Source organism: Taudactylus pleione, unplaced genomic scaffold (assembly GCF_031769625.1).
Source record: "Taudactylus pleione unplaced genomic scaffold, aTauple2 ptg000114l, whole genome shotgun sequence".
NCBI classification, from domain to species: Eukaryota; Metazoa; Chordata; class Amphibia; order Anura; family Myobatrachidae; genus Taudactylus; species Taudactylus pleione.
Genome location: NW_028284516.1, coordinates 16,688,173 through 16,705,108, shown reverse-complemented (window position 1 = coordinate 16,705,108; position 16,936 = coordinate 16,688,173). Strand labels below are relative to the sequence as shown.

The window sequence follows — 16,936 nt, the reverse complement described above, 5'->3', positions numbered from 1 at the left end:
GGAGATGATTGGGCTCCCCTGGGTTTTGAGCGGATTTTTATGCAACTTTGGCAGAAGATAAACTGTAGGGATGATTGGATCCTCTATATAGAGGAATTTACATTCACTATCCATGAGGGTCCCCCTCTTGTTATATTTATCAAACAAGTTTGTGTATTTAATAATTTTGGTATGAAGCTGATAGAAATTAATATTAGTGGGAAAAAGTGCAATATAAGAGATTTTGTTATGGGTCATTCTTTTAATGTTATTTCTTGTATTGAATGCGACTGCCAAAAATTCAAATTAGGAGAACACTTAAGGAATATACAGAAAGGCTTGGACTCACATGTACTATCGATGCATTTTAAACAAGAACATAATTGTGACGTAAAACATATTAACAATTTTTTTGCCTTAAAGAAGGTCTCTATAGATGCTAGGGGAGGGAATCTGGCAATGGAACTGGCCAAACTTAAAATTATTATGATTTATGATTTATAGCCTCAACAAAGATTTTGAGCTTAAGTGGTTCTTATAATCTGTCTAGATATTTATGACTGTATGGTTTTATTATATTTTTGACATATTTTAACAGTTTTTATTGTTATTTTATTGGTTTTACTATAAGAAAATGACCTTTCATATTGAAAGTATGGTATAATCTGTTGCTAATTACAAAACCTGTTAACAGCATGATCCGCTGTACCGGAAATGTGTCACCTGGAAGTGACATCGCTGAAACGCAAGTGATGTGTAAACAGCAAACGCGATTTCCGGTTTTGGAAAGGAAGTGCAGTGACAGCGGATAGACGAATAAGCACCAGAATGGCAGCCACCTGTGATAAGATGGGAAAACCCAAAATGGATATTGAGATTGACCAAATGACTTCTGGAGTATATGGCAGGAATAGATGGTCAGTGAATCCATGTTTGGAAATAGGCTATTTTTTAGTAGTTTGCTTCATCAAGTGAAATAGGGGTAAAAATATTGGTTTGGGTTGTAGTCCTCAATATGCCTTGAAAAAGATACCAATCCCTGTATCAAAATGCGTTGGTTAGCAGGTCAATCTGAATGGGCAGTTGGACTGAATCCAGTGGGCGGATAAGGAGTTTCGGGGACGCCTGACTTTTAATTCCTATGCTCTGTCTGTCTGCATTTTCATGTAGACATACCCTCATGGGGAGAGCCCATCTGGTTTTCTTTATGCTATATGTTATGTGTGTTCTACATTAAAGACTTATTACACTATTTGGAGTTGTCTCTCCCCTGGTTTCTATATGATCTCATGGATCCGGGAAGAGGATAAACTGACTGAATAGAAAAGAACAGTAACATCCTGAAATCCTGTGTTTTTGATTCTAAATGCTGATTGTCTGCTGATACAGTAGACTGTTCTATACGGTAAGGTTTCAATCTAGCACATGTGTAAAGGGAACTTTTTGGGGTTCAGACAATACTGCACTATTGTGGTCTTTTCTTTCTGCTTCTTTTGGGATACTACATCTTGGAGAACAAGAAACGTGCACCCTGACATTGAAGAACTACGACATCTAGATCTTAAGCGCCCAGTTGACTGAGGGCCTGATTCAGGTTTGTTCGCGAGGCTGCGTTTGCATGCAGCCAGCCGATGTTTGCATTCTGCGCATGCGTATTAGAACCAGCCACAGCAATCGGGAAGCGATCGCAGTGAGCACGCAGAGACTTCACACAGTGGTTGACAGGAAGTGACCATTTGAGGGTGGTGACGGGGGGTGGTCAGAGAAACACAGGTGTGTCTGAGCATTTAAACACTGTTACAGGGGTGTGCATCATTAAGCCCCTGCAATAGCATATACTTGCAGAAGTCTAAATGGTGACAGGAAATTTAGCAGTTTCTGCAGTAGGGTCAGGTCAACCACAACTGTGGGGATGGTTCCAATGTCACTTGATGGTACCGATGTTTTCACTGAATTGTGGATGCATGTCATGGGAAGTAAGCAGGTATCTTGGTATAGTGCTGCTTTGCCATGCGATTGCATTCATTAGCATATTTTCACAGCAAGCGGGGTGCTTGCGAATGCAGCCTTGCGAACCATCCTGAATCAGGCCCTGAGTGGTTACTTTTCTGGTATCTGTATGTAATTTCTGATGTGTGGTGATACATCATTTTCCATATGTGTCCAGATCGGCTGCTCTAAAGCACATTGATTGATTACAGTTCTTGTAATAAGTTCTAAAGACAGTAGATGCACCTTGAAGTATGTTAAGTGGACCATCTAAGTTCATTGGTGCAAGTTCAAAGTGTTTATGGTGCATATCTATTGTGCTTAGTTAATGAGTCCAGAGGCAAATGCTGAATATCTAGAGGGGGTTTCCAAATGCTTGATTTCAGAGCAAGTTGGCCAGCCCATGAAGATTTTTAGCACTTAACAAACTGTAGTCTGCCTAATACAAAGTACAGTGTATGTAGCATACACATTTATCTCATATACAGTAAATAATATGTGATCAGGAAAAGGTAAAACATCTCATAATAAATATACATACTACATAGTATAGCAAGTTGGAGGTAGAACTGAGTTTGTACTTTATAAGCATCCATTCTCCCGGTATACAATCGGGAAGCTGGCTGCCTTAATACCGGCAGCTGGCTTCCCGACTGTCATATCCCGGTGAGGGATGAAATGCCGGGCATCTAGATGTAGACGCCGACGCCGGGAGACCGGTGCCCGGCATCCCGATCGAAGGGATGCTGGGCGCCGCAAGTGGACAGCTGTGGGGGGGTGGGTTAGGTTTAGGGCACCTGGGGGGACTTAGGGTTAGTCACCCCCCCGGGAGGGTTAGGGTTAGGCTAGGAGGAGGGAGGGTTAGGGTTAGGCACCCCCCCCAGGGGGGACTTAGGGTTAGGCACCCCCCTGGGGGACTTAGGTTTAGGCAGCGGGGAAGGGGGGGTTAGGGTTAGGCACTTAGTGGGGGGAATAGGGTTAGGCACTTGGGGGGGAGGTTAGGGTTAGGCACCCCTAAGGAGGGTTAGGGGTTTAGGTTAGGTTAGTTAGTACTTACTTATCCACGATCGGGATTTCCAGCGCTGTCGGGCTTCCATGCGGCCGGCGGTATTTCATACCGATTCCATTCTCCCACTTCTCCCACTTCATGATGAGACACCTGTCTCTTCTTGCTGACAGCTGCTCTCTGATCTAGTCCACTTATTGAGCACACAGATCCACACACACAGTAGCCATGGTAGGAGAAACTGCCATCAATGGACATGAGCAGGCTAAGTCAGAGAAGCTGCTGCTGCAACTCTTAACATGTTATGGTCACAGCTCTAGTAAAAATTCCATTTCGGTAATTTGAGCTGGGGGAAGGGGGTTTCTGGGCTACTACAACCCCCCCTCCCATTTGTGTATGGAGTTCCTGATTGTATAGTCCTCTAATTGAAATTAAGTCTTCACATTCAAGGCTGTGACTGTACTGTAGATGAGCAAATTTTTAGCAACATTTTGTGATAATTGAAATTCACAATGGAAAAGGTCACTTTCCAGAGCTAAAATGTTTTGCCCATTAAATGTTTGAGATTGGCTTCATCATTCCACAGTATATTTGTAAATTCCACATTTTGTAGAGTTTAGAGTCAACTAAGAGAGCAAGGATGATAACAGTGTCAATTCATCCGGTGCTGTAATATAATTGAATTCCTATGAGTCAAGGTGGGAAAAAATGTTAGGGGTGAAAAAAAAATTGCATGAAGAAATCTGCACAGCACACGTAAGGCCTAAAGTTGCCAGAGAGAAATTCCACAGCCAAATGTGCAATGATGCTAAACTTCAGTGGAACAGGTTTGGACATTTCATCATGTCTACTGTGACTAATTGATGCTCAATGTTGACAGGTGTATTTTCTAAGGATTAGTCTGGGCTGTAATGTCAGGAAAGGGGTTTATCAAGCTGTTATAATATATTTTTGTATTTAACTAAAGTTAGTAAGGGGGACTTTCTGACAGTAGTAGACATAAAAATCTAAAGGAGAATTTGCAAAGATGGCAGCTCCACATCTTCATATTACCACTTTACCAGAGTGGTATTCAGGGGAAAACAACCAGCACCAACTACATTATGTGGAACTTTATTATTTTAAATGTAATATTTAGGTCGCCGTGAAGTTCAATCAAGTTTTAATATAAATTGGAGCAAGCCTCATTCATCCCATAAAATATATTGGAACAATTTCAATATGCCTGGTGTTGGTGCACCACACCAACAACAGCTAAATGAACCACCAGTCTCACTTACACTTCTGTATTCCTTAGCTGTGTACAATTGTTTCACAACTAAAGCAGTCAGAATTTGAATTTACAGTGTGCTAAATTCCTGTTTCCTTATCTATCTTCTCCTGCAGTGTTTGTGAGCACTAAACCCATCATCTCTGCATTTCCAATGAATATCTTCTCTCACAAATCCCTGTTTTTAGGTTTAAACTAAATTTTTGTCATTGTAAAAAAAAAAACTCTTCCAGTTCCTCTATTCATAATTTGAATCTATTCAACAGCACAACTGCCTTTTAGCTGGGTCTGTCTAGGGAAGAGGAAGATGTATTTTATTGCACTCTAACATCTCAAAATCATTAAGCAAACATTGAAATGATTGTATATTACTGCTGAACTAGATGAGAAAAACCATTGCCTGCAACCCATATCACTCTCCATCTCAATCTTGCTATTCTACTTTAAGCACAATTCAAGAACTTGCAAAATGAAGATATTAAATAAATATAGCCAACATGTGGAACCTTACATTGAATGACAATAGAAGACACTTCCATCCCCAAGACTGTTCTGGAAACTGTATTATGCAATGACAGAGCTAAAACATAGCTAAATGGAAATAAAACAACATATTGTTTCATTCAGTTCTAGAGCACCCAGAATGGCTCATACGTTACCTGGAGAATGCAATGTATTATTTGATAACAAACTTTTAGGAAATATATTGTAAATACTGTGAATGACCTCAATCTTACTTGTGGTCACATCACACTTGCCTACTTTTGAAAATGCATTTCAGGGAGATTGTGATAACAACACCTATGAGCGCTGCCATAAAATTGATATATCTTAGAGGCATGCCATAAAATTGATTTACGTCCAAATGTAAATGAGCCCGAAAGCAGTTAAAGAGCTACTTGTTAATAAAAACACACTGATACTTCTAAGAAAATACATTTAGTCATAGGAATCATTATACCTTACACCCAAAGCAGGGAAATTATACTAATAATCCCATTTTAATGTATAAATCTCTAATGATTTTTTTTATATAATAGCTTCATAATGTGGGTAAGGTGCAATCAGGGAGATTGCAAGACTCTTCAGGGAGTCAGGGTGATTGCTACTATTTCAGGGAGTCTCCCTGACAATCAGGTTGAGTTGGCAAGTATGGGTCGCATCCAATAGCCACAGGACTGGTCACATACTGCATTCTGTTATCAATGCAGGCAATTAAATGATTGACATACTGTAATTACAGAGTTGGTTAGTTTGTTGAATCCTTAAGGAAGTTAGGAGAAAAAGCTGTTCCAAAGCAACTACAAGTCTGAGGGGTCTATTTACTAAAGTGCGGGTTTTTAGAAGTGGAGATGTCGCCCATAGCAATCAGTTAGATTCTAGCTATTATCTTCTAGAAGTTGCTAGATAAATGATAAGTAGAATCTGACTGGTTGCTAAGGGCAACAACTCCACTTCTAAAAACCCACACCCTTCGTAAATATCCCCATGATAGTCATAAAACATCATCTATACAGCATTAGAGTTTAGAGTCAGGAAAAAGACTAGTGCTCAAACAGCACTGGCGCTAAAAAGGGTGATTGTCCCACCCTCATTTAATTTAGGGTGAGCTGGATGGAATGGAATCTGAAGCTACTTTCTGCTGTGCTTCATGTGATGGGAGGTAGTCACTTTGTCGACGGCAATATGTTGACGGGACAATACTGAGACCGTTGTAATGCCATTTAAAGCTTTATATCATTAATAATATTATTAATAATAATAATAATAATAATAATAATAATAATAATAATACAAGTAATAAGAATAATAACCATGGTGGCATTATAACTTTAAACGTGATGCTTTACTATCATGTTTAGAATTATAATGCAGCTATGGTTAAAATGCTTTAAATAACATTACAACTGCGTCGGCATAGTCCTGTTGACATAATGTCAACTTTATGTTGTTGGCAACGGCAACATTACTGTTAACAAATCTTACGTATCCTGATGTGATGTACTATGACATTTTAATACAGCGCCTATAACAGTTTTGAGGATTGCATGTTGGTCAACTGGACAAGACCTTCAAAGGATTTTATTAGGAATATATTTCTGTCCTATTGCACTACTATACCTTTCTCTTGTTGTTTGCAGTATATATACTGCCACTAGCAAATATAATCCATTGTTATAGCCTGAGTTACCACTGCTAACTTTGGAAATTAAGCTCTGTCTAGAATCAAAGATGAACATAATCCTCTTTTTAGATTGTAGACAGGGCTGGATTATAGGAGGGTTGGACGGGGCAGTTGCCCAGGGGCCCCCACACCTTGGGGGTGCCAAAACTGCTGCAAATATTGACCAGAACCTGGCCACTCACCCTGGCCGGCTCCCGCCAGCATCACACAGGCAAAGCACACTCTCACTGACACTGCTTGATGGACTTCACAGTGGCAGCCTATGGAAGCCCTGCCCCCTTATTAACATAATGCAGTGATTCACGGTGCATGGGTAGGAGGTGGGGCCTAATGCCATGAAGTGCTTGCACCCATCAGAAGGCTGAAGGCTGCTGCAGTTGCAACAGGTTTGTGTGTGCGCTCTCTCAGGGATCTATTTACTAAGCTTTGTTAGGAGATAAAGTGAATGGAAGCAAGGTACCAGCCAATCAGCTCCTAACTGCCATGTCACAGGCTGTGTCTAACTGCCATGTCACAGGCTGTGTTTGAAAAATGACAGTTAGGAGCTGATTGGCTGTCTCCGTTCACTTTATCTCCTAACAATGCTTAGTAAATAGTCTCCTCAGTCCCTTCCTCCCCTCTCTCTCCCCCTCCTTCCTTTACTCTCTCCCCTTCTCTCATTTTCCCCCTCTGTCCCCTCCTCCCTCTCACTCCCTAACTCTCTCTCTGGGTCTCATTCAGACCTGGTCGCAAGCGCTGTTGCGCTCACAACAGAGTCAATGGTCCCCACAGAGCATGCGCACGACGGAGCCAGCTCCATCGTGCGCATGCGTGAGACCCGGCTAGCGATGTTGAGTGACAGCTCGCCCCGTTTGCTGGGTGGGCCGGGGGCATGCTCGGCCAAATGGAAGCATTCCAGTCGGAACGCTTGCCATTTGGGGGCGGCCCCACTGACATCATCAATGATGATGTCAAACAGAGCAGGAAGTTCCCTGGGACTTACGAGAGCCCAGACCCAACCTTAGGGTCTGGTCGTAAGCCCCGATGATCGCGATGGTGATGACCATCGCAACCATCACCCTGGTCGGTCGCTAGAGCTGTGAGTGGTAACCCACAGCCTAGCGATTGACCAGAAGACCAGAAGGCGGCACTTAAAAAAGTAAGTGGCCGCCCTCATTCAGAGCGATCGCTTGCAGCAAGCGATCGACTCTGAATGAGGTCCTCTGTCAGCTCCCAACTGTAATTTGTCAAACACAACCTGTGAGATGACAGTTGGGAGCTCATTGGCTGGCACTTATCACAGACTTATCACTTTTCACTCTGTCATTTATCACTGCTTAGCACATAGGCCCTCATTCAGAGCCGTACGCTCTGAGCAGAGCGCACGCTCTGAATGAGGGCCGGGCTCCATGAAAATGGAGCGTCCTTCTGGACGCTCGTATACCTGTGGGTCACCACCCACAGGCTATACGAGCGTGCATTTTGATGGCCGCGATGGTCGAGACCATCGTGACCATCGAAATTGCGAGCCGGAGCCTGCGGTTGAGGTTTTCAACCGCAAGGTCCGGAGTGATTTTGGCTCTATCAGAGCCAAAATCACTCCCACTGACATCACTAGTGATGTCAGTGGGCCGGCTTTTGACGGGAGGCGTTCCCGTGGGAACGCCCCCGTCATGGAGGCACGCCCCCGGCATGCCTACCAAAGGGGGCGTGCTGTCAATCAACATTGACAGCACGCCCCCTTTGATCGGACACAACGAGCGAAGGACTTTCCTTTGCTCGTCGCGTCTGGCGCATGCGCACGATGGAGCTCCCTCCGTCATGCGCATGCTCAGTCCAGAACATCGACCCACTTGCGAGCGGACAGCCGCTCGTGAGTGGGTCTGAATCAGGCCCATAGACCCCTATGTCTTGGCGTGCGATTGCTTTGTGTATGTAGATGCCCACCAGCCTGTCTTAAGACTTGAGCACGTTATCTACATGGAAGCGAACGCAGCGCTTGAGGCAGACCATACCCTACCGCAAGCACTGTGAGCACTTCAGTGACAAAACCAGCCAGGTGACGTGTACTATGACGCTGCCTCTTAATTATGCACGGCTCTGAAATGGCGTTAAGACGCTCAGGCACGTCTGTGTTCGCACCTCCACTCCCCCGTTTATAATGTCCAGCCCCTGTCACTACCCACAAACAGCTTCTCCTGTTACTCACTCTGCTGGGCTGTCTATGCACAGTGAGCGAACGCTTCCTGATCTCTCGCACTGGTTCGCGCATGCACACAATGCGATAATCAGCCAGCTAGGAGCATACGCATCCTAGCGAGCAGGTCTGAATCAGGTCCTCTGTCTCTCTCCTCCCTCCCTCACGTTCTCTCCCTCTATATCACTCCCTGTCCCTCCCTCCCTCTCTCTCCCACCCTCCCTCTCTGTCTCTCTCCCCCTCCCTTTCCCCTTTTTTAAATTTTATAACTTTAGAAGCTTTTTAAACACAGATGCATGCACAGATCTCACTGATCTGTGCATGCATCTGTGTCATTCATACCTGCTCATACTAAAATTGAACGCATGAAGCAGGTCTATTCATTTGGGGATTTGAAGTTTGATTTGGTGTTCAATTTCAAATCAAATATTAGTAAAGGGATTTCTGTGTTGGTCTATGTAAAAGTTCCGATATTTTTCCGATGTTCCATTTGAAGTGGGATTTGAGTGGGATTTGGTTTTATGTTCGATTTTACATTTGATTTTGCCTTTAGTAAAGCTCCAAATACAAAATTGAATGCAATTCGAATGAAAATCGAGTGTCAAATCACACTAAAAACAAAATCAAACATTAGTAAATATACCCCCAGGTTACAATGCAGATGCCTAAAGGTAAGTACTCCTAACCTAACCCCTAACCCTAATCCTCCCTCCCCAGTGGCTAAACATAACCTCCCCACTAGTGCCTAAACCTAACCCTCACTCCCCAAACCCTAAACCTAACCCCCCCGCAGACTAACTCTAACGCTCCCCCTAGTGCCTACCCTAACCCCTTACCCTAACCCTCCCCCTAAAGCCAGTACTCTTTCTTTCATGATTCTGGCAGTTGGGACGCCGGGGCCAGTATTCTTATAAGTCTGGGGATTCCGCATTCTGACAGCCAGAATCCCAGCGATCGGGATTCTGACTGCATCCCGTGACTTCCTATTAGAGGCGCTATCTGCTAATGTCGGCCAGACAGGCAATCCCATGGGGCGCTGTTTCCTCCCCTGGGACTGCCAGTCTGGACCAAAATTAGCAGAGAGAAAGCTTCCAATGGGAAGCCATTCCTCTGCCTTTCCTTCAGTCCTAACCAGCTTCTAGGGGCTGCAGCCGATGCAGCCCCTAGAAGCCAGTGCTTCTGAGAATGCGCCAGTCGCAGACTCTGCCACATGCATTGCGCATGCGCAATACACCTGGCAGGTGCCAAGGAGAGCAGGAGCCGGCCGGGCTGCTGACAGGACTACTGCAAGGCAGCGCCACTGATGGGAAGAGGTGGGAGCTGACCTCTGCTCAGAACTAGGGGCGCCATTTATTAACGAAGCATAACCCCTTTAGCGCTTGCTAAAGGGGTCATCCTTTGTCATCCTTTCTGGATTTATCAAAACGCGGTAATCTAAGATTACCGCTGCTTGTCTCTGCTTCGTTCTCGCCATCATTAGATGGTAAGAGAGATGCAGTCCCCATTGATGGCAATGGGGACCCGGTGCCTCCAGGCATGGCCGGGGCCTTGTGTCATGCACATGCGCAGATGGACCGTCATGCATGCGCATTACACAAGACCCCCATCACTGGCAGCGTTAGGCCTGCAGCCCAGCGGATAACCTTGTCGATGTAGAGAACTTTGCTGGACCTCGCCGGAAGGGTAAGTATTGGTAAATACCAGTGGCTTTTTCATTTGTATCACAGTGATACTAAACGAAAAATGCCACTAGTGTTTACCTTCATTAATAAATGGGGCCCTAAATATGCTAAAATAATTTGAACCATTCTGAAAGTCAATTGAAATTTGACTGGTCCAAAGGCGGTTTTAATGCAGTTAGAATGCTATGGCCACCCTGCTGCGGTTTTAATGCAGTTAGAATGCTATGGCCATCCTGCACTTGAACAATGGATCTAAAACTCATTTTTGTTCCTTAAAATAAACATTTAATTGTTTCCTTGAAATTGCTACTTTTAATCGTAGTTTTAACATTTTCTTTCTATTAAAGAACAATCAAACATTACTGTATTCAGGGCCTGATTCATTAAGGATCACTGTTGCTCTGTAATCACTCGCAGGTCTGCTGTGAAAATATGCTAATGATTGCTATCGCACTGCCAGCATAGAGTCGCCCACTGCCTCCCGCCCACTACCGCTATCTCACATCCGTAATACCTTGCAAAGTTCCACAAACATCGGTACTATCGGCCCCTCACGCAGAATTACAGCAGCCCTGACCTTACTTAGAAATTGCTAACCTCATTACACGCAGTGAGTACTGCATATGCAATCGCTAATTTATGTACACCCCAAGCAACTGCATTTAAACGGACAGACACGCCTGCCCTTCTCCGACCTCCCCCGCACCCCCCCCCCCCCGTTGCCACCCCCAAACACTCACTGCCTGTCAATTACTCTGCAATGGCTCTGCGTGGTCTGCTCGATCTCAGGGCCTGATTCAGACCCGGTCGCAAGAACTGAGCGCTCGCAGCCGGCTCCATTGTGCGCATGCGCGAGACCCGGATAGGTCTCGCACCAAAGGGAGCGTGCTGTCGATGTTGAGTGACAGCACACCCCCTTTGGTGGGTGGGTCGGGGGGGTGGCTGCCCAGACGGAGGCGGTCCCAGGGGAACGCCTACCGTTTGCGGGTGGCCCAACTGACATCAGTGATGTCAGTGGGAGAGCTTTCGGCTCTGTTTGAGCCGAAAGCTCTCTGGGGCTTGCGGCCACGAGACCCTACCACAAGGGTCTCGTCGCAAGCCTGATGGTTGTGATAGTCTTGACCATCGCGACCATCATCCTGGCCGCTCACATTAGCTGTGGGTGGCAACCCACAGCAATGCGAGCGGCTAGGAGGCAGCTCCATAAAAAAAAAAAAAAGACGCCCTGATTTAGAGCGAGCGCTCTGTCAGAGCATCTGGCTCTGAATCAGGGCCTCAGTGCAATTGCAGTATGCAACAATCAGCCAAATGCGAGCACTGTTGCGATCCTTAATGAATCAGGCCCTCAGTTTGTAGTTTGCATGGAAATCTTTCAAATATACTATAAAATTTAGCCATTACAATCAAATAAGCTTTTAAATGTTTCAACTGGCTGAAATATTGCTGAAATAATATTTAGAAAAAATAAAAGGGGTAACTCAGTGCACATACCCTAAAATAGTCCACACAGACATAACATATCAATATTGGGAATATTTTTGAATGTTGACATATTGCTGAACCTGCAAGTGTTGCTTACATTTCACTTACATTTATCTAATCTTTAATTTGAGAATGTATTTAAAGTTTTGGAACTGGTTTGTCAAACCAGATTATTTATTTATTTATTTATTTAATTGACACTTATTTATATAGCATAAGCGTATTCCATTGCGCTTTACAATTAGGATCACAACAGTAATAAAACAAGACTGGTTAACAAAAAAACGATAAAGAGGTAAGAAGCCCTTCTCTGTAAGCTTACAATCTAAAGGGAAATAGGGATTTGATATATAATAATAATAATAATAATAATAATAATTATTATTTTATATATATAGTGCTTTTCTACAAAAGGACTCAAGGTACTTAATGGAACTCATGAACATAATGCAGAGGCATGGGTGTAACTACTATAAGCTGAGTACACACTGGAGCGATGTTGGGCAGATTTGTTGTTTCGTAATGCCAAATCACCAACACCGCTCAGTGTGCTCCGGCGATTGCGCGCTCGCACCGTCACCAGCAATGGTCACTAGGTTTGATGTGTTGCACATAGCTAATGGCCTATTGTAAGTTAATGTAGGACGGAACAGTAATTGTTCCGTCATTCATTAACTCGTTCAAGTGTGGACAGGCAATCCCCATTCAAGGGCACTTGTTCCAACGTCGGAACTAATGCCCATCACTCCAGAGTGTACCCAGCTTTAGGTGCAAGGGGTGTTGCTGCTATGGGGCCCAGTGCTGAGACGGGCCCATCTTCCTTGTCAAAGTTACATGTGTTATATAATTTTTTTACCATTGGGTGGTACATAGGGGCCTTTTTGCTATGGGGCCTTCAAATACCTAGTTACACCCAGGGACATATCTATAATGGGTGCAGGGTGTGCGGGGCCGCACCGCACACCCTGCACCCATAGCATACTTACCTCTCCGGAGTCCCACGTCAGAGCGGAGTTCCGGTGCTCTAAAAACAACTGGAAAATGGCCGCTGCAGACGTTTTCCCATCGTTTGCGCATGCGCAGTTCAGGGAAAATGGCCGACGCGGCCATTTTCCCGGTGATCTGTGCATACTCTATAGACTCTGGGTGCACTCTAGTGCCCAGAGTCTATAACTCTGGCGCTGGCCGCTCAGTGCGCTGCCGGCCGCCAGACAGAGAGACTGCACACGGGCCCCCTCCTCTCTAGAAACGCCCCTGGTTACGCCCCTGTGCAGAGGATTAGATTTGCAGAAAATACATAAATAATTAATATAATACAGAGATGAGGCAGTCAGTTTAGGCATCAGTTCCAAGGATTATTCTTCTTACCCACGAAGGTACCAGGTGAGGCAGCCATCTTGGGCGCACTACATAGGTTACACTAGGCAGAATAGGCAATGCCTGGATGAGAGGACACATAATGGGGGAGCTACAGAATACTAAATCAAAATACATGATCCTTACAAAATCAGATCCATGCATTCTACATAAAAGAGTACCAGATGAGACAGTCAAATTGGGTGCACTGTGTAGGTTACAATGTCTGCTATAAGCAATACATGGAAATAATACATACAAGGGTAAAGTGAAAAGTGACTAAATAGCTCAATGTGATGCGCCTCCTGTCCATTTAAGTACCAAAGGGGAGATGTATCAAACCTTTAGAGAGAGATAAAATGGAGAAGTTGCCATAACAACCAATCAGCTTCTAGCTATCATTTATCTAGCACAGTCTATAAAATGACAGTTAGAAGCTGATTGGTGAGACATAAGTGCTACTCATTGCAAATTGGTCCTGTCAGATTGCACTGGTTCATGTGGGATATATAATTCAATCACACTGCAATGTTATCCTTGGCTCAGTGGGATGTGTGAGGGTAGAATGAGAACATATGCAAGTCTTTGCGAACTGTGTAGAGTGAAGGTAGATGGGTAGTAGACTAGTTTATGGAGGTTAAGTTGGTCGTTTGTGAAGGTTTGGAGGCTAGAGTCTGTTTGTGAGGGAGAAGGTGCAGCCCTGAAAGAGTCCTGTAAACATTAATGGTAGAAGGGAATGAGTGTGGCTGAGAGACACAGATCTTAAGCACATCTTGAGCTTATACTGAACTCGAGGAGGGAAGACTAAAATTGAACATAAGGCACTGTTTACACATTGTTAGACCTATGGGATATTCTCACACAAATATATAGATATTACAATAATAATAATAATAATAATAATAATAATAATAATAATAATAATTTATATAATAAGCAAGAAAGTGTGCCTATCTGTCAGTCCTTTTGTTTGTCCTTAATGCACGGCCAGAGTTTTGGACCTAACTCCACCAAATTTGGCAGGGTGGTGTAGTTTGACCAGGGTTAGGTTTTTGCCTAGGTTTGAACTTCGTCAGGGCCACACACTGTCAGATAATCCCTAAAAAGGGGACACTGTTAAATTACACAGGTTTCAGGGCTGGCTCCAGGGAAAATCTTTCAAGTTATGCCACACAGTAGTACCTCTTATACACATTATGCCATGTAGTAGTAGTGCCCCTTATTCATAGTGCCATACAGTAATGCCCCTTACACTACACAGTAATGCCCCTTACAGTACACAATAATACCCCTTACACATTATACCACACAGTAATGCCCTTTTCAGATTATGCCACATAGCAGTAGTGTCCCATATAACACATTATTCCACACAATAGTAGTGCCCCTTACACATTATGCCCCCCTCCCAGCATCTCACCTCCCTGTGTCCTTCCAGCCGCCTCTCACCTTCCTTGTGCCATCAGCAGCCAGCAGATGTGGATTTGGGGCCGAGTCACCAGCTAATTACATCTGTAACAGCAGCAGCATACATGCAATTTAAATTTGGCACTGGTCATGAGCCAATCAGAGCCCATTGACCAGCAGCCAATCTGGAGCCACTACTGCTGATTGGCTGCTGGCCCGCAAGCTCTGAATGCTTCGCGACCGGCGGTGCTGTCATTCCATGACTGCCAGCCAGTGCACCAGCTGTTATTAGCTGGCGGACAGCACCAAATCAACACCGTTGCCACCCGGGCCCCCCTCGGCGGCCCTCACTGGACCGGGCCACCTTGTTTGCGTGAATAGGTGCAGGGGGAGTGGCAGGCCACAGAGGCAGCTCTGTCACCATAGTAGCTGCAATCCTTGCACCCACAGAAGTTACACCACTGTTTGCATGCGTGCTAGCAAACAATGGGGTCCTTTTCAGGATCAATCGAATGAGGTTATAGACGAGGACAATGTAAACAAATAAAGGCTGCAGGTGTACTTCAGGGTCCAGTCTTCAACCCAGGCAACGCCAGGCATCCCAGCTAATAATAATAATAATAATAATAATAATAATTCAAACTATACTAACTATAATTAAACAACTGTGCCATCACAATATAAATACATAATTAAAGAGCCAGAATAATGAACTAGACAGATAATTTTTTTTTTTGCTGTCAAATTCTATGACGTCAATTTACAAAGCGGAGCTTTTTCAATCGATTTTGGATGCAGGTTTTAAAGGGGCAATAATATTAAATAAAAAACACTTTTGTATTGATATTATTGTCCCTGGTAATCCAGCAGAAGATACGGATGCTCAACAAGCGCAGCTTAGTAGATTTGCAACCAAGTATCTATAGTTTCTGTATATATACTGTATCTATATTATATATTTTTGTGTACCTTCTAGACTTTACATTCAAACTTCCGCTTACTGTGTCATTCCATTACAATGTGAGTCAACTCACTCCTGCCGGAACGCCTATAATGTTTACATGCAAACATCACTGTATCTAAATGACATTTAACCCATCATCCTATCAAAGAGACACATTGACCTTCGTGAAAATACTGCGCAATGTCCATGATGAAAAATAAACTTAAACTGTCAGTGACTATGGTAACTTTTAATAACCACTGAGAATAAATTATAGCATTTAACATATCATTATATAAAGCTTCCAGCTATTACAAAAGGTGTTCAAGATTGTAAAGAAGGGTGTTGTACAAGTTTCTATGTGTGGAGGGAGGTGGCTTAGCCTCACAGTGAAAGTAACTAATGTTTACCATATACAAAAAGTTCTCCTGAATATAACAAAATGTAAGAAACAGGTTAAAAGTTTAGGGAATTTATTCGATTCGATAGTCAGCTTCCTCTCTTTATCTCAATAGATAGATACTACCCGTTCAAAAGCTTTTTGCACACAACCGCATAGTATAAATAGCCCACATACTGGAAAGTATCACAATTGTGTGATGGATCAACTAATGTAAATTACAATCTTTATACTGTACAAACAAAAGAAGAAAACAGCAGTTGTCTTAGATCGCATATGTAAAGTGAATCTTTTATCAATTCTAATTGTTTTGATTTTTTTTATAATCAAATCTATTGTATTGCAACATTAAATAATAAAATTTTATGAAATTGAAAAAAAAAAATTATATAAAATAAATACAAAAAAATTTGATACAAAATATAATGTCTTGCGTGGCAAACATTTTAACTGAAACATTAAAAATAATTACCAAATATTATGTATAATAAATACCAGGGAAAGCACAAATAAACATATTAAATGACAGCATAGATCAAGTGTCGCACTGATCAGTGTCAGAGAAGTCACGTGATGCATAAACACAGCTACAGTATATGCCTGTAAGGAAGGCAAATTATCACAAAAACCCTTGTACCCTAACCTTGTAGGTAACTAACACATGCATAGATTATGTCTTATTTAGCCTTCTAAACCCTGTTTATCTTGCACTAACCTTGTTAGGTTTTCCTTTGATATTCGAGATCACAAGCAAAACTTCATGTCCCTGATTTAAATGCTTCACCAGATTCAGGACAACAGTGTCAGCTTTCTTTGGTGATATTTCCTAAACAGGTTCTTCTCTGCGTATATGTGTTTTTTTTAATTCAGATGAAGAGACGTTACCATATGCTATAGAATATTACCTTTACTCAATGGCGACAGGGCTGCCTACCATCAGATCGATTTACTAAACAAACTAAAAACGTGGGTGGGGATGTTAAACAGTAACTACTGTAGTAAACGACACAGAAAAATGAAAGCTACTAGTTCTGCACACTATCTTTTACAGCAGACGGCTT

At 43.2% G+C, this 16,936-nt stretch overlaps 1 protein-coding gene across 1 annotated transcript in view; it reads right to left on the bottom strand.

Annotated features, from left to right (window-relative positions):
- Window positions 1-16,711, bottom strand: part of HNF4G (hepatocyte nuclear factor 4 gamma) — a 141,967-nt gene extending 125,256 nt beyond the window's left edge. Inside the window, exon 1 of the mRNA XM_088471559.1 lies at window positions 16,591-16,711. The gene's annotated coding sequence lies outside the window, so the exon portion shown is untranslated. The remainder of the gene's footprint in view (window positions 1-16,590) is intronic.
- Window positions 16,712-16,936: the final 225 nt, after the last annotated feature.